General features: G+C 42.5%; 1 pseudogene across 1 annotated transcript in view; it reads right to left on the bottom strand.

The window, feature by feature from the left end:
• LOC144372035 (E3 ubiquitin-protein ligase RNF217-like) overlaps positions 1-22,648 on the bottom strand; it is a 105,538-nt pseudogene extending 82,890 nt beyond the window's left edge. Inside the window, exon 1 of the transcript XR_013432074.1 lies at positions 21,598-22,648. The product of XR_013432074.1 is annotated as an E3 ubiquitin-protein ligase RNF217-like (transcript). The remainder of the gene's footprint in view (positions 1-21,597) is intronic.
• Between the last annotated feature and the right edge of the window lie 400 nt (positions 22,649-23,048).

Below are 23,048 nucleotides of genomic sequence, written 5' to 3'. Positions count from 1 at the left end.
CTTTCTTTCTTATACAGTGTTGACTAGAACTGCCATAACAAAGCAAAACGGAAACCATGACAGCAAAAATCATTTTTTTTCTAAATTTAGTGGAAAAGTTCCTAATTTAATATTGTTTAATATTTAATTAATCTTTCAGAACATCTCAAAAAGTCAAAGGATCTTTTTTAAAATTTTTTTTTAGTTGTAGATGGACATAATACCTCTGTTTTATTTATTGTTTTTGTGTGGTGCTGAGGATCAAACCCAGTGCCCACATTTGCTAGGCAAGCGCTCTACCACTGAGCCACAATCCCAGCCCACAGATCTTCTTATTTTTATATGTTAATGAATGCCTTTCTTCATCTACTAAGATGATATAATTTTCCTCCCTCAATCTACTGATGTGATAAATAATATGAAATCTTTTGTTGATGTTAAATAAAGCATACTTTATTGAAAATTCTCCTTGATTGTGATGTTGGAGTTCTCTTTTTTCCTTTATATGCATTTGCCGGGTTTTATTTGCTAGTATTTTATTTAGCATTTTTAAAATTAGTATTAAGAAGGCAAACAGGACTATACTATCATTTTTCTTGTAGCTTTTTTATTTCTTGCAGTTACTTATCATTCAGAAACAACATCACCTTGAATCATTACAATAAGAGTGAGCATAGTACAGCAGTACACTGAGAGAGACTATATACACATAATTTTAATTACAGTATGTGATTATAATTTTTCAATCTTATTAAGAGTTATTACAGTTAACCTTATTATGCCTAATTTATAAATTAAACTTCACCACAGGTACATATGTATAGGAAAAAACACAGTACAGAGAGAATTTAGTAGTACCTATAGTTCCAGACATTCACTGGAATGTACCTCCCACAGATAAAGGGGGGCTACTACTTATAGTACATCTGCTTTTCTTTTAAAATAAAGTTTCTATTAAAAAAGTGGTCCTTTACTATACCAGTTATATCTGCTTCTTTCCTTCTCTCATCTTCTCATGAACTAACAGCAAACTTGACAGCCAAGGAAAGATGAATGACTTCTCAGCACAGTTTTTCAGTTTTGCTCAAAGGTAGTATATGAGTAATGCAATTCCATTTCAATCTTCTCATCAGGAACTCGGTAATTTACTTTCACATCCCAGAAAGTTGTCAACATTTGGCTGTCTTGATATATATTCAGTGATACATATCAGTGATGATATCAGTATATCAGTGATGTACCAAAGGTGATTGAGAAAACAAGTGTCTGCATAGCATCTAGAAATTAAAAAAGCCTTCTGAAGGTACAACATTTGTTTAATTTGTTTCCATGTTAGATTGTGCATAGCTTCATATATTAATATCCTACTAATGATGAATAATAAATTACTACATAAACTGTGTTATTTAAACACAAAAAAATGCAAAACTACTTTTCTTTTTTTGGTGGCTTGTGTGGGTTTTTAGACTACTGAATTTTCCCATAACACGAGATACCAATTATGACATTTTTGTTATAGAAAATACCAAAGTACTTTATCTATCAAAAGTTAAAATAAACACTTTAAAAAATCTTGTATTACCCTTCTGAAATTTTTTTTCTATAAAGGAAAAATGTTTCTTTTATGGTAAAATGTTAAGCTGCTGGAATCCAAAAGCTAAATCCATTCACACTTATGAAGAAATTTTTTGCAAACATTGACTTCCCTTTTAAATGAGAAGATCCTTGACATAAAGATGAATATAAAGGAAAACATAAATTCCTTGCAAAGCACTGGAAGGAGGTATTACAAATTCAATGAATGTTCTAAACAACAATTTAAAGTCAAATTTTAAATTATTTTTCCCCAAATTGTATTATATACATTTAAGACACCAAAGTACTTCCAGATACTACCTAGAATCTGTGACAGATGGCACCATCTAATTTGAAAGCATTTTCAATTTACAAAACACTACCTCCCCTTAGCTTATTTTCCAATGGGATTACATGGAGGAAAGCTGAGAAACTGAAACATGAAGCAAACATACATATTTATTTTCTTCCAAAATCTAGTTAACACATACCATGGGACAAATTAGATAAATATTTGAGGTTTCCTCATAAGTTAAAAAAAAATCACATTGACATTACCTCTACCTGAAATATTACATATTTTATGATCAGTGTCGGATCTAAAGAGAGGAAACAACTTCAGGAGTTATGAACTAAATCATGGGGAGGGAGGGGCAACTCAGTTACTCAGCATAAAATCAACAAAGCAAATCTTTGTTTAAGTAGATATTTTATTGCTATACTTTTACTAAAAACAAAGAAAAAGATAGCCACAATCAAAATAAAACAGTCATTGTATAGTTAAGCCATGACACCAGGGCCTTTGTGACTAAAGGCAGAGGAAGTGGAACTCAGACACACTGTTACAAAAACAAGATTTAGAAGGAAAAGAGGAATATGCGTAATCAAACAGAAATTAACCGGGGAAGCAAATGACAGTTACTAAAACAATTCAACAAAGTAAGAACAAGCACTAAACAGAATTACCAAAAAATTCTAATAACATCCTCTGAGAACTAAAGGTTGCTGGCCTGTAAGACCTTTGTTATCTGAGGGAAGGGGAGGTGACAGTTCCTACTCATTTGTTCTACATGGCAAACTGTATCCAATGGAGGAAACAGTAAAAACAAACAAACAAACAAAAAAGGAAAGTAAATTTCAAAAAAGTGACACGAAAAATGGCCAACTTTATTGACAAATTACTTTAGATGGAATCAGTAAAAGAACATCCATGGACATCTTTTCAATAGATGTTTCCATATTTTTTGAGAAGTGACTCCTCACATGAGCATCTCTGAAACCAGTTAAAAAACAAAACAAAACAAAATAAATCCATTCCAGACAGGTGAAATTCGAGAAGAAATCAAGTGAAAAGATGCTGTGTCTATGCTGCTTGAAAGGCAGGCTGCAGCCAATGCATGTGGCTGTCCCACTTGGGGCCTTCCAACAATACAGTGCTGCCAGGACTGCTGTGCTGCTGCTGCTGCTGCAGCGAAGCTGTGCCCTGACAACACCTTTTAAAGGCAAAATATCCAGAAAACAATAGGATGTGAGAAAGTACGTCTCTACTGCTTGAACTCTGGTGTAAGTCACTGTCGCCTCTGCTCTGGTCTATTGCAACTGCCTTCTAACACACCTTCCCACCCCTCCACACAATTCATTCTCCACACTGAAGCCAGAATGCTTTTTAAAGCATTAATGATCATTTTACAGCTCTGCCACACTGACAATGTGCAGTGACTTCCCTCACAGCTGGAATGAATTATTGATTCCACAGAGGAGCTATACAACCGGACCCACACCCACCCCCACAAGCCATCTCCTGCTCCTCTCCATCGGCTGGGCTGCACCGCTTCAGCCGCACTGTCCCTTCAGTTCTTGAAACCTGCCCATGCCTGTGCCCACTCTGGGCTCTGCACACTCAGCTACCTGCCTGGAGAGTTCAGCTCTGTACTGAGTTTTGTTCTGCTGACTCTTGCTTTCCCCAGGCAGCACTTGCCTCTTCATTTGTATATGCCACACTCACCATGTGTACCCCTCTCCAATCATGATCACCTGCACACCCAGTGGGTTTTGAGTGTGTTATGTGTGCTTGTTCACTTCAGCTCACTTATTTAGACAGCTCCCTTCCCCAATTCCCTTCCCTTCACCTCTCCTCCCCTGGACAGCAATCAGCACTTTTCAGAGGCAGCCAAGTTTCAACTTTTTCTGCTCCTACAAAAACAGCTTTTTCTTCTTAGAACCACTTAAATTAATAGTCAATACCAAAACTTTCCAAGAAGATGGAAAGTTTACTGCTCTGTAAAGATACACTGTCTCTTCTGATGGCAACTAGAACGGGCGCTAAGCAAATATTTTGTGCTCAGTAAATATTTTTAATAGAATAACAATGCTTTAGTTCTCCCTCCCTCTAATTCCCTAAAACTAATTGCATATTAAAGAACCAATTCTCTAAACCTTGCCTATGGTGAAAGACAGTAAGTCTCAGTTAGTGGAAGAAAAGATTTCTCTATGTAACAAGTTTGTGATTCACAAGCCACCAGTGATTCAATATGTGCTTCAATTTGTTTTTCCAGAAAAGGTGGGAAGATTAATAGCAATTCCTCCATAATGTTTCACCTACAGTCTTATGATCAAAAGACGACACTTCATGAAATGGGCAGGGTGGGGCTGGGGGTAGGGATAGTCTACAGCCACAGATCAGCATGCTATTTGTTACCCAGACTGTAAGCAGATTGCTTACTTGACTTTGGCCTTATTACCACCCTGAACAAACCAACTGGGCTCTGTTTAATCTATCTAGATTATAACACACCAAAAGGTTATAAGAACAATATAAGAAAAATCCAAAAGTTACAGTGATTTTCTTCTGCATCTTAATTTTAATCACATCTTGTTAACGGGTCATATAATAACATTTTGCTATCACTACTCATTGTAAAAGTAACATCACAGAACTGGCTTTTTATTTTCGAAAATTTTTGTTCAGCATTACATGATCCTGGGCTTCTATATTTATTTTGACAATTTGTTTTAACAACTGTTGTAACTGAAAAGATCCCTCACACAGCCACAGCAACACAGCATGTGTTGCCTATGCTTACTCAATCCTTCTACTGATGTTTGTGTCTCACCTATTAGTTATGCAAAGACTGCTGCTGAAATTCAGCTAGATCTACAACTTCCCTGATGATTATCAACTGCTCTTACAACTAAAAATAGTTTTTAACTTTTGAAATTACATACAAGTGATTTAAAAATCTCTCTTAAGTTCTTCATTTGGATGATTTTTAACAGGAAAAGACTGTTTCCAAGCTTTTGAAGTCTTAAGATATGCTAGAGATTTTTAAAGAGAAAAGCATGACTGAACACTTTTGTTCTAAAGTCTTGAAAACAAATACAAGCAAACCTTAGGGGGAAAATGCTATCCTTTCAGTGTTTTCCTTGCAAGCATTCCTTCTAAACTCTTTCTTCATCTTCAGGGTGAAGTCTCAAAGACTCACAAAGTGACATATTAAAACTCAGAACAACAACAATGTGGAAAATGGTAAACCCAATGACTATCTGTTTTGGTTGATACAAATTACACCTGAAACACAAACTCCATTGGAAATGAATATATTTAGATTTTTAAAACTCAACATCAGTAAATATTCCTCTTGTGACACAAATAACTTTGAAAACTGGATAGGCAGATAGACAGTATGCATATATATATAAGAATGCCTGTGTATTTGCGTGTGCACAAACATATGTACACACATATAGTTTTAACCTAGAGTACCAACACATACACAGAATATTTCTTTGTTTAATTTTAGGAGCCTTTCATTTTCAGTGTTTCTTTCAGAAACAGTCTTAGGAAAAAATGATAGCACAGGGCGAAAAAAATCAACATTTCGGGTAAAAACTAGTTAAAAGTAGGGTTAAAGGAGAACTCTTGGGCTTGTGCCTAACACCAGGGCATCTCTGGCAGGAGACAAAACTTTGCATTTTCCACCTAGGTCACGCATTCATACAGAAAAGCAGGGATGGCAATCTGGGCACATCAAAGTCTCTTCTGATTTTCTCCAACAGTTTTACTTAGACATAAACTATTGATTAACTAAACTCAAAACATTAGGAAAAACAGCTTATAGTCAATTGTTCCATTTTCCCTGCTGTTTTAAATTGTTAGGCAACCAGTGGGAAAAGATGTGGTGGCTGAAGTTGCCACATACAACTCAGGGCTGATGAGCCTCACCAACAATGAGCACAGGCAAGGATCACGTGAGGAAATACGCCAAAAATGAGCACCACTGAAAGGGAAGTAATTTGCTATGGAGCCTATAATTAGCTTCTGAATCTTATAGTAGGGAATATTATTGAGGCAAATGGCTTAGGAAGATTTTAAAAGGGATTAGTCATTCGTGTAAATGAATTAGAGCAGAATTCACTTACCTGAGCCAGGTGAAAAAAAGGAAAAGGGAAAAAAAAAAGCCCACATCATAAAAGCAATATATCCTCTCTATTTCAGGATTCACAGATCCTCAATCAGGAAGAAACTTTTGAGTATAAACTACACACTTGTGGAAATTTAAAGAGTTACCTACTCAAGAAGACATGAATCACAGGTAAAATCATCCACACAAACTAAAATATCATAAGCAAAAAAAATTCGACAGCGGTTCAATTTAATAGATTAACCAGGATGGATAATTCTAAGGTGTTATTAAAGGGAATACCATTTTTCTATAGAATGTGCCTGTGCTTAAAATAAAAATCTATTACATCAACTCTTTTTATGCAGAAAATATTCCTAAATTTTTCAAAATAGTATTTTAACTACCATTAAGCTAAAATTTTGATAGGATGAAAAGAAAGTTGTATTGTTCAGAATAATTTTAAATGGAGCTAATCAAAATAATTAAAAGCTGACTGGCACCCTGATATATTTCATTTACAATGATATAATCTAAGACATTTAATTCTAAAAGATAATAGCTTTTACATAAGCTTTGCTTAAAACCAAGTGAATCCTTACAATAATTCAAACGTAAAGTACAAAAAAGAATGCAACACTAAAGTATATTAAACAGTATAATGATACAAATTGGAAATACATTCAACTAAATGATTGACATATTTTTTAATCAGATCAAAATTCAGGCTTCAAAGTTTTACTACGTAAGTCCACAACATTCCTTATCGTTTTGAATTGGAAGTTCTAAAACAGAGCTCCAGAACCCTTGGCCCATAAGAAGTTGGGGTTCAGAGTCCTTCCACTTGAATCTGGGCAGATTGCTCTGCTCAAGTGATGCTGAGGGACTTCCAAGTTAAGATAGAAAAGATCATGCAGCTTCCACCTGGCTCCCTTGGTCACTATCTCCGGGGAAAGCCAGTGTCCAAGGAAGAAGCCAGAGACTGCCATGCTGGCAAGACCACATGCAGCATTCTGGTAGAGAGCCACAGCTGAAGTCCCTGAAAACGGCCAGCATCAGCTGCCAGCCAAGCAAGTGAGCGGACATCTGACTACAACCCCATGAGAAGCCCCAAGCGTGAACGGACCAGCTGAGCCCTTCCCAGATTCCTTATGCAAAATGTCACGGTCAAAATAAAATAGTAGCCTTAAGCCCCTCGGTCCTAGGGAATTTGTTAAACAGGAGGCACTGTACCAGAACAGGGATTATAATTAAAGACATACCTCAGGGATAGATGAGATGCTATAGGATAAAGGCTCCAGCCATGACATTTCATTGCATTCAAAATTGAAATATACTGTGCAACAAGATGTCACAAGTTCATACTCAATAATTCACCTTACTTTTTCTACCAACCTAAGCATACTGTTCATTTATTTTTAATCATTCCCTCAGTCTTTAACAAATATTTACTGAACACCAACTCTGCTCTGGGCTAAGTGCTACATGCTAGCTATGAAAGCAGCTCAGAAAATATCAGATGGAGTGGGGAGGGGGGTGCCACAGAAAATTTATCAAACATCAATCACCACCCAAACATATAATTACATGAAGCGAAAAATACAATGCTGACAGAGTAAGAAGGACTCTAAAAGCATTAAGAGCAGGATGGGTTCAGGCCTGAGACCTAAATCCAAGACATCTGAAGGCTGAGGAGCAATTACCACACTGTGGTTGGAGAAAAGAGAGCTTTAGTGCCAGAAGGGAGTGAGAGGATCAGAGGTCAAGTCTTTTCCGCAGCGCTAGGAAGTAGGAAGTGTGGATAAGGTAGTGGGAAAGTCTTACAGGGTTTTAAGCAAGATAATTAAGTATTGATCATTTTGGCCATCTGTGTTGGCTTTGTATTACAAAATACCTACGATAATCAACTTAAAATGAAGAAAGTTTTATTTGGGTTCACAGTTTCAGAGGTTTCACTGTGTGGTCATTTGGCCCTGTTGCTTTGAGCCTGCAGCAGCATAATACATCATGGTTAGAGCTCATAGTAGAAGAGGAAGCAAGAGAGAAGGGACAGGTTCCCAAGTCTTCCTTGAAGGACATGCCCCCAAGGGTCTAGTTTCCTTACACTAAGTCCCACCTCCCAAAAGTTCCACGACCCCTCAACACTGCCACAGGCTGGTGTCCAAACCTTTAACACATGGGCCTTTGGAGGACATTCAAGATCCAAACTACAGCACTCTCTACTCCAATAGTTTACATATTGACAACACCAGCCTGTGTATCAATTACATATGGAAAACAGAAGTCCATTCCACGATACTCATTCCATACCTACAACACACAAAGAGCCAGAAAATTAATCAACATCAACAACAAACCACTAAGTTATTCACAAACACACACACACACACACACACACACACACACACACACACACAAGCTTCTGAATACAACGCAGAACAGAACTGAAAAAAAGCCACTCACATACAGTGAAATAAAAAAAGAATCTCACAGCAAGATTCCTGTGTTGTTTGGTAACCTCAAGAGGGCTACCCAAGAACAGAGGAAGCCTGTGTAATCCGGATACAGGGGGTCAAGGAGAACTCTCAGAAAAATGTTTATGTTCAGTCTAGAAGAATCAAGAGGTATAGAGAGGCAAGAAGAGCTGGAATCACAAGGAAAAAAAAAAAAGATTCCCCTAAGATAAAAGTTCATGCCACCACAGGGAAAGACTCATAATTCTGAATGTCATGAAGTGTTCAAAGAACAAAAAGAAGTTGAGGAACAGCTACAAGCTGGAGGGGTACTTGATGAAAAACAAAGTATGGAGAGGTGCAAGGAGTCAGATCACGCAGGGACATGTAAACACTGCTGTTCAGTTTACATTCTACCCTCAAAGCCAGAGCCCCACAGTGAAAGGCAAGGAGAAAGAGTGCCAACAATGGTCTCGCATTATATAAAGAAACCTCCGGCTTCAGTGTGGAGAACAGAATAGAGACAGTCAAGGTTGGAGCACTTGGACCAAAGGGGAAGTTGTTGTTAGAAAGCAGGAAGTGGTGGTGGCCTGAGCAAGGGAAATGACAGCAGAAAGACAGAAAGGTAGAGAAGAATAAAGAAATATTTTTAGGATGCAGAATTTAAAGACAGGTGGTGAGACGGAGGAAAAGTTCAATGATGACCCCAGGTTTCAGATCTGAGTACAAACTGGTGGCAACAGGGAATCCCAAAGGAGGAACAGGGAATCCCAAAGGTTTCAGGAGTGTGGAATAAGAGGGAACTAGATTTGAGAGGTTAAGTAAGTTAAAGTTGTCCGTGGGTGGGACATCCAACCATAATCGGAGATGGTTGTATGGTACTTAGGTAAAGAGGGTGATGGAACTAGAAATGAAGATTTGGGAATCAATGGCTCACAGGTGTTATCTAAAACCATGGGAGAATATGAGATGACCCACGAAGAGTGTTTAAAGTAAGAAAGCATATAAGGCCATCTGGACACAAACTTTAAGACATATTTAAATAAGAGAAAGCTCAAATGAAAACAGAAATAATAACCAAAAAGTACAGGAGGAAACAAGAGCAGATACTGCCATTAAACCTGAGCCGTAAGCCAAACATGCTTTTCTAAACTGTTTGACTTCTGTTGATTTTCTTAGATGAGGCTAAGTTTGGTAGAAATTAAGTTTCTGACAAACATAATTAAATTTCTTCTCTTGCTCTGATTAGAAGACTTGTGATTTTGTACAATACAGACAGTAACTTGAAAGAAAAGGAAGTTTATTAATACTAATCTTTCCTATAATAAATTTCCAAAACTTAAAAAAGAGCCAATGGATCTGAATTTAAATCCCACTTTCGACGTCGCCCAGCTTTGTGACTTTGAGCAGGTTACTGAATGTCTCTGGCCTTGAGTTTCCTCATATAGCACTGTACTACCTACAATACAGAATGGAGTTGTCCCTGCTCTCTTCAACCCACTCTAATCAGAAGGCCAGCTCCAACACTGCTGATGTAAGCAGCCCTGCTCATGGTTACCAATGACTTCCTTGTTGGGGAACCTGTTGGCCAATGTCAGTGTTCATCCTGTTAGAACTCAGAAGCACTGAACACAGAAGATTCCTCCTCCCCTTTTGAAACACCACCTTTGTTTGACTTATGGGTAAGTACTGTATCTCATTCTCTTCTTACCTAACTGGCCCTCTTGCTTTTCCTAACCAACCTTGTTGGTTCTTTCATACATTCCAGATTCCACATCTGTGCACACTGATATGCTCAGGTTCAACCCTCATTTCTCCTTCCCTATTTACTATCACTCCCAAGGTGATCTCATCTAGTCTCATGACTTTAAGTTCCATCTAAATGCAATCAATGTCCAAATTTATATATTCTATTCAGATCTGTCTTCTGAATGCCAAACACTGATGACCTACAATATCCCCCAGTGAATCTCTAAAATGGCATTTCAAACTCTGTACTTCCTCTCATCCTAGTCCTCTTACAATATTACTCTATGAAATGGTGACCCCATTTTGCTAATTGCCTGGGCTCAAAACCCAAGTTATCCTTAATTCATTTTCCTTCATCCCATATGTATACTAAAACATGAGGAATGGACATATTAATTATTTTGGATAAAACATATTAAGAGGAAAAGCAATGTGCTTAATAAAAGGTTAGCTGATGTCCCAGGAGTGGTTTAATAAAAACTCCCAGAGAGGAAGCAGAAAAGAGATCCAATAGGTGTCTGTTCACTTTAAGAAAAGCTTTTTTTAGATAAAGCTGGGAAAATACTTACAATAAGGCTGTAAGATGGTTCTTTGAGGACATTTAATATAGTTATAAAGTATTTTGTGATGGTTCACATACTTGTACCCAATAAGTATTTGTTAAATGCCTAAGTGGTGCACTAATAAGTAAATAAATTAATTATGAATAATTAGCCTCAGCTATCTGTCTACACTGCCCATCAAAAACTCTTTATACAGAGCTGAGAATTCAAGTCCTAATGATCTCCTTTTATGTCTCCCATACCAGGAATATTAGAAGAGTTTTCAAGTATAAAAGCAGCTCTACTCTGGGAGAAATTTTTTAAAAATCATACTCTAAAGATATTGATTTGATTCCTTAGGTAAGTAGTACTTTCGATATAATTTGCAATCTTTTAGGAAACAGAGCGCAACCCAGGGTGTCTCTGTACCATGAAGAGACAACTGGTAGGGAAGAGAAATACCCATGTAGCAGGAAGATCAAGTTCTGCTGGCTCACAGAGGATTTCTCTGCAGCAATTGAATGCCAATTAAAACCAGATTTTTAAAAAAGCAAAGGAATTATTAAGAGAAATGTAGAACAGAGAGGAGAGGGGGAAAAGTGGCCTGAGTAAGGAAGTTGTAAAAGCAAATGTTACTGTACCTCTCTCCTTGACCAATACACACACACATAACACACACACACAGGCATGTACATATCAATTTTATACACAAAACTATATATTTATGTACACCTTAATTCTCACATCCAAAATTTGTAGAGTGACTTTAAAATAAGTTTTAGTCTTATTCTTCACACTTTTAGGACTACCAAAATCACACCTGGCATGATAGCATCTATAAACTCACATGCGTATTGAATGCCATGATTTCTAAAAATATTCAGGTTGCTTTAGGGTTTACAGAAGTGAAAAAAAAAAACTTCATATTACGCATGAAGATCTGGATGACTTAGAGACCTTAATAACAGAATATATTAGCTTTGGCCCTAGGTCACTGATTCTGAAGTGACTATAATAGCAGTCATTTTAGGACATTACCATCCAGCAGCTGTTTAGCTCACAATCTGCAAAAGAAATGTTCTGCTCGGCTCTATTAATACTCATTGGACAGGTGTATGCATTCCAAGTTACATCCATCTGCCAATTCCCTGGCACTTTTAAGCAGAGTGGTGAAACCACAACAGCTGCTACCTTTACCATGTCCTTTAGCATGCTCAGTTCTTTCCTTTATCTAAAGTATGGATTATAAAATTTCATATTAAAAATACATTTTTATCTAAACCAAATTCAAAAAGGAAATACATTTGCAGAGGATTTCTAAAAAGAGCAATAGTATTCTATGGAACAAAGAAGGCTGTATTCTTCCTAAGAGAATGTGGGGAAGGCCACACCAGCTGAGAAGGTCAGCCGCAGGAGAGCTTGGGAACCTGCAGGAGACTGCAGACATTCCTGGGGCTGTGTGCGTCAGCCATTTTTGTGAAAATGCATTTCTAGGCTGTAGTATGAAGGATGTATGTTTCCAAGGCAATGTATACCAAGGTTACTTCCAATGTCTCTGTCTTGATGCACTGTAGCCCCTAAATCAACACCTAATGTGGCAGCAGAGTTTTAATTCACCAGTTCAACCCTTCACTGAGGCAATCAGAAACTACTGCAGTGTAAAGTCATTCCACTAGGAAAGTTCCCCTAGCTCCACTCACAGTGATAACTGGAGAATATTTGTGCTTTGAAAAAATAAAAGAGCACAGAGGTATTTAAGTCAACTGTTAGCTTTGTACTGAAATATTGATGACAACTACCCATCAACCTTTACAATATAGTCCGTCCCTGGAACTACTGGAAATAGACTTTTATCATTGAAAATTTTGCATTCCTATTTTCCAAGTTCATATTTTCTTTCAAAGAACTCAGCATCTCCTTTTAGAAGGAAATTCATTTAACCAGGCAATATTCCAACTCACATTTAATATGCATTTTAAGTGTTTGCATAAAATGCTTACTAGAGACTCTGCTTTATTTTCTTAAATGATGTTAAATAATGTATTAAGTACATGGCACAAACTCAAAAGAATAAAAAAAGTCAAATAGGTATTTAAGTTTATCATCCCCCACCCCCATGCCAGGAATTAAAACTTTGAAAATTAAGAATTGACACATTCGCTTCTGTTAAACTTAAAAAAAAAATTAATGAGAAAGAAAGAGCTCACCATGCCTCTTTGATTCAGTTCAACAGGGCAGCAAAACAACCATGCAGTTGAAGGTTGTTGTTTTGCTCTGGTGCTCCTAGGTTACTATGGATCATTGCCTGCCATTATAGTTCATTGATGAGGAAATTCAGGCATAGAAGGTTTAAGTGGCAGGGAAATAGAGATCCTTTGATGCCAAGAGACCTCAGCATTGAGTCAAATTAGAAATTTTAAAATCACAAGCCTCTTTTTATCCAACTAAAAAAGTCTAATTTTTATGTCAAAAGTTCATCTAAACTCTTTTATTTTTTATTTTTTTAGAGAGGGGAGAGAGAGAGAGAGAGAGAATTTTTTTAATATTTATTTTTAAGTTTTTGGTGGACACATCTTTGTTTGTATGTGGTGCTGAGGATCGAACCCAGGCCGCATGCATGCCAGGCGAGCGTGCTCCCGCTTGAGCCACATCCCCAGCCCCAATCATCTAAACACTTTTAATCCTAATTTAAAAAACAAATTTAGTAAACCTGTTGATTTTCTCTGCTTTCAGTTTTTGTCTTATCATCTTAAATATCAAGAAGTACAAGGTAGAATTTAGTACAGAGGTAGAATACCACTTTCCAGCATTGGTTTCTGGGGCAACCTCAGGTTCTTCATAAATTCAATAACTATTAGTTGCACATCTATTATATGCCAGACAACCTCGTGGATACTAAAGATAAAAAAGTGAAAAAAGCATGTGAAAACTCCTATCCTCAAGGAACTTGACTAATTTCAGTACAAGATAGGGCATAATTCCTACTATGGAGAAAATAAGAATCAGGAAGAGAGATAAGGGGTGAGTGCAGGGTCAGTGAAGACCACAGGGTGTGATATTTGAAGAAAGTTGAAAGGAGGGAGGGATGGAGAGAGAAAGCAAAGGGACCAGAGAGGGACATATTAGGGACAGGAAGCAGCAAGTATAAAAGACCTGAGGTGGAAGTAGTCCTGGTATTCAGTACTTGCTGCTTATTATTTTAGATAATGTATATTTTTCTTTATGGAAATTTCTGTCAAATGTGTTGGGAGGAGGTCAGGAATATACATGTAATAAACACTGTAGACAAGTTTCAGATACTATGCCCTTTCAAAGGAATTTTTTTGGGTACCTGTTGCAATGACCACTGGATTCACCTTGCTACATCCCCCCTCACTTGCCCATGTATTCTGCATTACAAATCAAAAACTAACTTCCAAAAGCTAACTTAGGGTGATTAAAAAGAAAAAAAAAAAAAGCAATTTTTTTTTTTAGGAAAACGTCCACCTCAAGTAAATCAAATTGGCTGGCAGAGTACCCAAGCCACAACGCCCACCTCCTTTCAGCTTCTAAACTCCCTGATACTTGAATCTTGCATTTAACATTTAAGTGCTACCTGGCCTTGTTATTTTGTTGACATCTCATTATATGCTACTTTGTTTTATTATTGTGTACACATCTGCTCTCACAGTGACTTCTCTGGAGCAAGGCCTGTATTTGGGGAATGTCTGAAATCCACCACAGGGCTTTGCACATGGAGAGCAGCAATATCTGTTTGATGGTGATGTCATAAAAACAACCACAACAAGCAGCAGACATTCCTCCTGTTTGAAGTATCCGTTTGTGGATAAAGCCTGAAAGAGACATCATCGTCTCTCATAGGCCTTTGGATAATCTCAGCAGTTTGGCCAAGTTACTGTTCATGTAACATTCCATTTTGTCTAAGTTTCCCTCTGCATTTTCAGCTGGGCAGAATACACACTTTCAGTCTAAACCCAGGCATGGTCTAACCACAAAACATAGAAAAACCACACTGTATGAAACCCTGTTCAGTTCACTTTAACCAATGTTAAACACTACTATGTGAAAGGGACTCCACGTGAAACTATTAGTTTCAAACTATAAGACATTGTCCAGACAGTCTAGCAAGACAGACATGTGAAAAACAACTTCAGTGCATGTATGATAGGAAGAAGTATTTAGAAAAGTCTATAAGCAGTGGCTTAGAGGATGAGGTAAGGCTTCGCAGAAGAGCTGGCACCTGAACACACAGGGTTTTGAAAGATGAATAGGCCTGGGACAATCAGACACGGGATCAAAGGGCATTATGGATTGTGCAAAACACTGGCTGCAACATCACAAATTGAAAATGGCTGGAAGAACACATTCACCACCAGTAAAGGAAAACTGCCCTGTTTCTCAAGCTTTCCAAGAAAAGAAACATACTCTCAAAGAGGAGGTGAGAAGGAAAGTTCCACCAGTACTTGTTTAGTTAAATCTCTTATTTTGTTTTGCTCTTTCTGTTTTGTTTCTCTCTTAAAGAAACAAGTACTGTGCTGGCTTAAAACTTAAGTGAAGAAAGCACTTCAACTTCACTGGAGAAAAAAAAAACTGAACGTGGACAAGAGCCAAGAAGTAAATATATAAGAAGTAAATATATGTATATACTTACTTTCACTTTTCTGGAAAATATGGAAGGAACACAATTTGGAAATCGGTTATCATGGAACTGAAATACTAATTCCAACCCTTTTCTTCACTGGGTCCATAAATGTTTACCTTGTGCCTACTGCCTGTTAGTATCTGGGATACCAGGCCAATGAGGCAGTCTCAATGCCCTCCTCTGAGCAAGCTCTTGCTTGCAATGTAGTAAAAGAATTAAGTAGAAGGCAACTCATTGTGTACCTTGCTCCCTCAGATGCCAACCAAAACCTGAAGCTCAGAGCAGAGTTAAATTCCAGTCAAGTAAACCGTTGAGAACCAAACACACTTAAGCAAAAACTATGAAATAAAAATTTTATAGAGGTCTTTGTTAGGTCGGGCGCAGGAAAGGAACATCAATCAAGTGCCTGTCAATCAGCAGGATCTCCTGACTAATGCCTGTCAATCAGCAGGACCCCTTGGCCAATCCTGGAGTTCAGCCAGCTCCCCTGACCAACTGCAGCAGGACAAAGGAACCTAAAAATCCCCTTTCCTGTCCCAATCCCTTCCCTTCCAACCGTGAGACCCATAAAATCTCAGGCCGGTGAGCTCCCACGAGGTTTCTCCTCAGACCCTTCTCCTGTCCACTCTGAGGTCTGATCGAGTTCCGCCTGGGAGTGATATCTCAATAAAGCCTACTCCTTCGGTGGCCTTTTCAAATCTGCCTCCTTTGGTTGCTACCTGCCTCGTGTGATCTTACATCTGGTGCTGACACCTGGGAAGGGATTTGGGGGCTTCTCCCTCAGGGGATTAAGTCTATCCCTTACCCCTTGAAACGAACCGGGAAATTTCTAAGCTGCTCTTTGTGGGCCAACAGGAGTAGGGTAAGTTCGCTTCCCCTGACCTTCCAGACCCTTTCTGTCTGTCGGGTCTATCCATAAGTCACCCACGTGCCATAGGCCCTGCCCATTCTGTTCAGGGCTCCTCCGGGAACTGTGGAGACGTCCCAGTTCTCCTGAGAGCCTTTTGGGCCCCCGGAGGCGCAGGCAGGCCTCAACCTCTGCCTAGCCCTTATCCGTTCCTCACATGAGCGCGAGCCAAATTTGGGACTCCTTTTTCTGTTCCCACTCACCCCCAAGGGTGCCCGGAAGGTCATGGGAAACAAGAAATCCTCTTTGGATCCCATAACCCCTTTGGGCTGTTTATATACAAATTTTACCATACTAGGCCTTGCTCAAGACCTGCGCCTTAAGCGCCTGGTCTTTTATTCTACTGTGGTCTGGCCCCAGTATGAATTGGACAATGGGTCAAGATGGCCCCCGGGGGGAACGTTTGACTTTCAAGTCCTCACTGATTTAGATAACTTCTGTAGCCTGACAGGGAAATGGGTACAAATTCCTTATATTCAGGCTTTTTGGGACATCCGCTCTGGTCCCACCTTCTGTTTTATCTGTTCTACTGCCCAAGTTTTCCTTGCTAGAGAAAATCCTAAAACTCTCTCCCATTGTTCCCATTGGTGGGAAGACCCTACATCCTTTAGGTCTCAACAGCCGACATGGACAGTCCTACCCCAAGGATTCAGGGACAGTCCCCATCTCTTTGGGCAGGCCTTGGCATGGGACCTAACTGCTTGTGACTTGGGGGATAGCACGCTCTTACAGTATGTGGATGACCTCCTCCTATGCAGTTAATCATTTAAGGCTTCCCAAACACACTGTTCAGCTCCTCAATTTCCTGGGGTCCCAGGCTATAGAGTCTCTCCAGCCAAAGCCCAGCTTACTACCTCTTGAGTTACCTATTTAGGAGTACTTCTCACTCCAACCTCTAAAAGCCTGAAAACGGACAGGATTCAAGCTCTCTGTGAATTTCAGCCACCCGAAACAGTGGACTACATCCCTTCCTTCCTGGGTCTAGCAGGTTTTTTCAGGCATTGGGTTCCTAACTTTGCACTTCTTGCCAAACCTTTGTACCAGGCAGCTAAGGAGACTCCTCACGGGCCCCTTACCTCCCCTAACCTAGTAGCCAATTCCTTTTACAAGCTCAGGGATGCTCTTACTTCTTTTCCTACTCTTTCTCTTCCTAACCCTAACCATCCTTTTCACCTCTTTACGGATGAAAGACAGGGTATCGCCACTGGCCTCCTCGCTCAACCAATTGGACCCTCCTATAAGCTGGTGGGATACCTCTCCAAGCAGCTTGACTCTGTGGTTCGGGGATGGCTACCATTCCTCCGAGCACTGGCAGCAGCAGCAGAAATACTAAGGAAGCCCTAAAACTTACTTTGCTCCAACCAATAACTGTATTCTCCACTCATCAACTGCAGGACCTTTTAAACCATAAGTGTCTTCCTCTTCTGAGCCCTTCAGGAATTCAAGAATTCCACCTCCTCTTTATAGAGAACTCCACCATTACCCTCTGTTCTTCATCTCCTCTCCATTCAGCCACACTCCTCCCACTATCCCAGCCCCCCTCAAGTGCTAACCATTCCTGTCCACAGGTGCTAGCAGCCCTTCGATCACCCCGTGAGGACCTCTTTGATTACCCACTTCCCTCACCTGACTTAACCATTTTTGTGGATGGCAGATCAGTGATGGGTCATGACAGACGTCGTAGAGCTGCATACGCAGTAGTCACTGCTGCCTCAATTCTGGAAGCCGGCTTCCTTCCTGAAGGAACCACCTCCCAGAAGGCTGAACTTTTCTCACTTATCAGGGCTCTTACTTTATCCAAAGGCAAACAAATATGCCTTCCTAATTGCTCATTCTCGTTCAGCTATTTGGAAGGAATGAGGATTCTTGACCACAAAAGGATCACTAGTGGTCAATGCCTCTCTCATCTCCAAGCTCTTACAGGCACTACAACTGCCATCACGAGTGGCCATCATACACTGCAGAGGACATAAAAATCCCTCTGACCCTATAGCTATAGGCAACAACAAAGCAGACTCTATAGCCATAGAAACTAACAACAAAATTCTCAGCAGCTCCTATCTTATTTTTATCCACCACAATTAAGCCTAACTATCCTCCACAGGAACAACAGGACCTAATAACCCAAGGTGTCCATTTTGGGAAGCATGGCTGGATTTTCCTGGGGGATAAAATTGCCCTCCCTAAACAGCAAGCTTACAGCCTACTGATGGACATACATAACTCTCTTCATATTGACCCCAAGCCCCTTTTCCAGGTTTTACCACCCCTCTTCTACTTCCCAGGAATGAGAACCACTCTCAGCAGGTCCACTGGGCTTGTTCTGTCTGCTCTACAGTATCCCCACAAGGGGACATCAAACCTAAACTCCCTACACATCAGATGAGAGGCCACCAACCAGGCGAAGACTGGTAGATCTACTTCACTCACATGCCTAGGCACAAAAAGCTGCGCTACCTACTGATTTTGGTTGATACTTTTTCAGGTTGGACAGAAGGCTTCCCTACCTCCAGGGAAACTGCTGACACCATCGCCTCCGTCCTCATTGAGCAATTCATTCCCAGGTTTGGACTTCCCACCACCATTCAGTCAGACAAGGGTCCAGCCTTCAATTCTCAGGTTGTTCAACTAGTTTCCAAAGGCCTCAACATCACTTGGAGGCTCCACATCCCCCACCGACCCCAATCCTGTGGTAAGGTTGAGAGGGCTAACGGCATTCTCAAGGATCATCTCACTAAACTTGCTATTGAACTCAGACTGTCCTGGCCCAATCTCCTGCTGTTGGCCCTCACCCGAATTCAGGCAACCCCTAGAGCCCCCTCAGGCCTTAGCCCCTTTGAGCTGCTCTATGGGTGCCCTTTCTTAATCAACCAAAACTTTCCTGTCACTCCTCCTCCCCTTGTGTCCTCCCTGCCCTATCTCACACTTCTACATAAACTCCTAAAGGAACACGCAGACGGGTGTCTTCCTGCACCATCCATTACTTCTGTCCCAGCACAATCAGGAACTGAATCGGACCCTCTTCAACTGGGTGACACAGTCTTAATTCAAGAGCTCCATCCTCAGTTGTTGAAACGTCGCTGGACAGGACCCCATACAGTCATACCTGCTATCCCAACAGCAGCCAAACTCTTGGGCCACTCCCCCTGGTACCATGTCTCCTGCCTTAAAAAAGCACCGGTTCCAAATGTGCAGTCCTGGACTTCCACCATGTTGGGGCCCACCAAACTCAGGATTTCTCACCAACCCTCTCCTTGTATCACTAATTAATCTCTCTCAAGCTTCTATCCCAACCCATAGATGGCGCTTCTACATCCAAGCAACATGGCAGCAGGGTGGCACCACCAACTCTCAGTTTATGGGTCAAGGCGATTGCCCTTTCACTGGCTGTAATTGGGCCATCACCCTTAATATTACTGGATTCAACCAGGCCACCTCGTCCCACTTATGTTCAGCAATGCTATGCTTCATAATACACCAAATCCTGTAAGCGCTGGCCTGACACCTATGGCGGATGCCCTTATAATTCATGAAAGAAACACTTCCTAGATAAGTTTGTTATGAGAATCAAGCATACCCCAAATTAACTATTTGGGACCCATGGGACCCAAAATGGGCTTCTGGTGTTGATGGTAAATTTTATTCTTGGAGTTTTGCCAAACACCCTTCAGCCTCTATCAGAATATGGAGAACTTATATACAAGTGTTCCCTCAAATTCACATAACCATCCAGGAGCAAGAGAAGGAACTCCAACACCAGCTGGATGCAGTTGCCCATCCTAAAGCTGACCCTTTCTGATAGATGGCCTTAATCATCAGGGCCTTCAGCTTCTCAATTTGTCCAAAGTTAATAACATTTCAGACTGTTTCCTCTGCGCAGGTTTGGATCATACTCCATTAACCATGATTCCCATTGATTTCTGCTCAATACCTCAACTAGACCCCAAGGACCCCCCTCTCCAGCCTTTGAGGAAGTACCTCTTTTTTGTAACTCATCAGGGAATTTCTCTTGCTGCTACACTTCCTCAGGTTCAGCACCCTGTGACCAGATTATTCAAATTTCTTCCTTAACCTTGCTCCACATGGGTTCTTTTTCTGGTGCAATGGTACCCTAACAAAAAATCTAAGCCTCAACATGCAGTTTGCTTTTTGTATTCCTTCCACATTGGTCCCCCAATTAACTCTGTACAGTGAGGCTGAATGAATATGGCTTGTTACTACCTCTCTTTCCAGGACTTGTTGCTACCTCCTTTTCCAGTCTTTCTACCAGTAGTAGTTAAACTCTCCCTGGCTTCCTCCCTTGCTGCCTCTGGACTCAGGGCAGGAGGACTTGGTTATGCAGTAACCGCTACTCAAAAGCTTGAACAACAACTTCAGGAAGCAGTAGAGGCATCAGTCGCTTCCCTACAAAGGCAAATAACATCTCTTGCCCAAGTCTCAGCTCTAGATCTTCTGGCAGCAGACAAAGGAGGAACCTGTCTGTTCCTGAAAGAAGAATGCTGCTATTATATCAATGAAACTGGATCGATTGAAGAGAATGTTGACACCCTCTGTCGTTTGGGTGAAAGGCTTAAACAGCAACAATCAAATGACCCTTGGCCAGGCTGGCTAAACTCACCCTCATTGCGTGGCTGACTCCCATTCTCACTCCTATAGTAGTAATAGGACTTCTATTAATGATTGCTCCCTGCCTCCTCAGGTTAGCTCAAAAGCACTTGAGTGAAATTGCTAGAGTGACCTTCAACCAGATGCTCCTACACCCCTGCAGTCGCCTACCCACCGAACCTACACGGGAGCCATCCCCTTACCCCAGCCCCCTAAGCAGCAGGAAGTAGCTAGACGAAATTAGCTGACCTGTATCACCAAAAGGGCCTAGGATGTTAGGTCAGTGGCAGTGACTGCAGCCCACACGAGGGAAAGGAAACATCAATCACCCAAAATGCCTGTCAATCAGCAGGACCCCTTGGCCAATCCTGGAGTTCAGCCAGCTCCCATGACCAACTCCAGCAGGACAAGGGACCCTAAAAGTCCCCTTTCCTCTCCCAATCCCTTCCCTTCCTGCAGTGAGCCCCATAAAATCCCATTCCAGTAGAGCTCCCACCAGGTTTCTCCTCAGACCCTTCTCCTGACCACTCTGTGGTCTGATGGAGTGATATCTCAATAAAGCCTCCTTCGGTGGCCTTTTAAAGTCTGCTTCCTTTGGTGGCTACCTGCCTCGCCTGATCTTACAGTCTTCATTAATGTGTCCTGTCAGCTCTTCCCTTAGTAGGTAGCTTGAAAGGGGACCTCCTTGCCAGAGATTTGAAATGATGAAAGGGAAGCCCAGAGAGTACAAAAAAGGTGACATTACCTGGGAGCTCAGGTAGACTTTGAGGCACTCATCACACACGGCCTTCTTGCAGCAGGGCAGGGGCTTGATGGGCTTGTCTTCCAGGCACACCCAGCACATCAGCACCGTGAGGGGCGCATAGGGATCCCCTACCCCGCCCAGGCCAGAGTAGGGTGGAGCTCCTAACAGGCCCAGCACAGAGAATGGCTCAGGCGCCAGGTAGAACTCCAGCTCATTGCTGCCGCCATGGGGGGGGGGGGAGGGGGTCAGCTGGGAGTGACAGCCTGGGGCTGGGGAAGGAGGACTGGGGGTTGGAAGTGTTGGGCACCTGCGGAGCCCGAAGTGGTGACAACCGGCAGCGAGAGCTTCTCAGCGGTGGGGACCTCCGGCAGGTCGCTCTCCACGCAGTACACAGAGCAAAAGACTTGTCTCTTGGCTGGGGGCAGGCGCCGCTGACCCAGCACGTCCAAGACCACTCCATCAGGAGCCAAGGCGTGGGTCTTGGGCTCCGTCTCCTCCCTGGGGGACGCCTCCTGCTGTTCATCCCCTCTCTCTTTTCTGTCCCCAGCTTCCTCCTCCTCCTCCTCCCGCTCCAGCTGCAGTTGCAAAGTCTGGGGATTGAGGGGCCCGGTGAGTGCCAGTCCCGCGGGCTGCCCCAGTGCTTGGCTCTTCCTCCACTCGGGCGCTCCCGGGCTCCTCGTGGGCTCCAGGGCGCTGGTGTCCGCACAGCTTGAGTCGCTTCCGCAGCCGCCGCCGCTCGACTCCGAGGAGTCGCCGCGCGGCCCGGGAGCCCCAGCGCTGTCCCCCGCGGCCTCGGGGACTCAGGGTGGCCCGCGGAGCCCCCGTCCGGGCCCCGCGCCTCCTGGGGCCCGCCGCCGCCGCTCACCGTGCTCTGCTCCTCGCCCATCGCCGCCCGCGGCCCGCGGCCCGCGCCGCCGCTGCCCATCCAGCCGCCGGGACCCCCACCCGGCGCCGGCGGGCAGCGGGGGCAGCGGCTCGGCTCCACTCGCGGCTCCGCTTCTGCTTCCGGGTCCCTCCTCCGGGGCTGGGACGCCCCAAGCTCCCTCCAGGGAGCCCGGGCTCCCGGGCCGCGGTGCGTGGGGAGCCCGGCCCGGCCCGCCGCTCCTCCTTCTCGTCCTCCGGCGCGGCCAGGCACCGCCTCGGGGGCGCGGAGGGCCGCTCGCTCGGGGCGCGGGGGCGCCCGCCCCACATGCAGGTTGGGGCGGTGCCGCTGCCCCCGCGAACCCTGGGCGGGGCAGAGGAGTCCCAGAGGAGGCGGCCGTCAGTCCCGCGCCATCGCCGGTCCCGGCGGCTGGACGCGGGGCCGGGGGGCAGTGGTCGGAGAGTCCAGGGGCCTGTGGCGCCGCGGCTGCGCGCACCAGTAGGTGCTGGAGCTGGAGCCTGCCGCCAGGGCCCCCGGGGAGAGGCCGGAGAGGGCGACCTCCCTCTCCTTGAGCTTCACCTAGAGCCCT

Source organism: Ictidomys tridecemlineatus, chromosome Y, assembly GCF_052094955.1.
Source record: "Ictidomys tridecemlineatus isolate mIctTri1 chromosome Y, mIctTri1.hap1, whole genome shotgun sequence".
Taxonomy (NCBI): Eukaryota; Metazoa; Chordata; class Mammalia; order Rodentia; family Sciuridae; genus Ictidomys; species Ictidomys tridecemlineatus.
The sequence above is the reverse complement of the archived record's forward strand: the minus strand, read 5'-3'. Positions and strand labels throughout refer to the sequence as shown.